This window comes from Bison bison, unplaced genomic scaffold, assembly GCF_000754665.1.
Source record: "Bison bison bison isolate TAMUID 2011002044 unplaced genomic scaffold, Bison_UMD1.0 scf7180017864468, whole genome shotgun sequence".
NCBI classification, from domain to species: domain Eukaryota; kingdom Metazoa; phylum Chordata; class Mammalia; order Artiodactyla; family Bovidae; genus Bison; species Bison bison.
In genome coordinates this window covers 1,284,690-1,285,850 of record NW_011495029.1, presented here as the reverse complement: position 1 = coordinate 1,285,850, position 1,161 = coordinate 1,284,690, and the positions used below count along the sequence as shown (strand labels likewise).

General features: G+C 59.9%; 1 protein-coding gene across 1 annotated transcript in view; it reads left to right on the top strand.

The window, feature by feature from the left end:
- ELFN2 (extracellular leucine-rich repeat and fibronectin type III domain containing 2) overlaps positions 1-1,161 on the top strand; it is a 23,822-nt gene that overhangs the window by 5,036 nt on the left and 17,625 nt on the right. The window lies entirely within an intron of this gene.

Here is a 1,161-nt window from a genome sequence, read left to right as displayed (position 1 = left end):
ATCAGCCTCTTCCTGGCCAGGGAAGGGCAGCCCCAGGGAAGGGCACCTGGGGGGACTGCTCCTCTGTCCCACTTGCTCCCATTTTGCAGATGAAGAAGTGGGAGCTCCCCAAAAGGAAGGGGTCTGGTGATTTGCCTGCCGGGAGAGTCAGTCACATTGCTGAGTACAGGAGGCCGAGCTTGGGGTGGCTCTACAAGGGGGGAGCTTGAGGCCCTGAGGGAAGAACCCATAGGGGGAGCCCCTCCCTTGAGGTTGGCTTAGGGACAGCACTGCCCATGGGGAGGAATCCTGCAGCAGGAGCCAGAGCTCCCCTCAATTCCCCTTCATTCTTGGCTGAAGATGACCTATAAAAACCTCAGATAGGCTGACTTTGGGGGGCTTCAGAGGATAGGTCCCCATCTTAACCGCAAGGGTCTTCCACTCCAGGAGCTGAACCCACATTCACAGCCCAGGGCATACAGGTCTATGAAGCAGAATAAGATGACCTCCTGGGTGCCCAGGCCAGGCCAAAGCTCTGGGGAGTGGGGCACACACTGGTGCTCACCCCAGAGGCTTTCCTGCATCTATGTCCTGTGTCCTGTTCAGGACAAAATATTCACAAAAGACTGGTGAACATTTACGTCCAGGAATCTGGCTGGCCGGGGTCCTGTGTTTGTAATGGTGATGAGCACGGTGGACCCCGGTGCCATGGCCTGGGCAGGCCAGGAGGGCATGAAACCAAGAGAGAAGGGAAGGGGGTGGGGGTCTCCTGGGGAGGAAGGGGACAGGGGGGCCTAGTGGAGTGGGGTTGCTGCACCCTGGACCTTCTGGAGGCTGGCTGGCCTCTTTGAATAAACCTTCACAGGAGCTTCCTTCCTTGGCACCTGTTCCCGGGAAGGGACGCCCATGGTCTCCTGGAGAATGCAATAGGGACCGTGACCCTTCTGTTGGAGCTAATGGCCTTCCAGAAGTGAAAAGTCGGGGTCTGGCAGGAAGAAAGCTTAGTCTGGGGTGGCCACCTCCTCGGGGGTCCCAGGCTTGTCTGCTCTCCATAGGAGGGGCCTGTGTTGGCCCCCCAGAGGCTCCTCACCCCTGACCCCTCCTAGGGGACAGAGCAGGAGGACGGTGGTGGCCTGTGTCCAGGCTGGGAAGGGACTGTCTGCGGCGGGGGCGGGGGCGGGG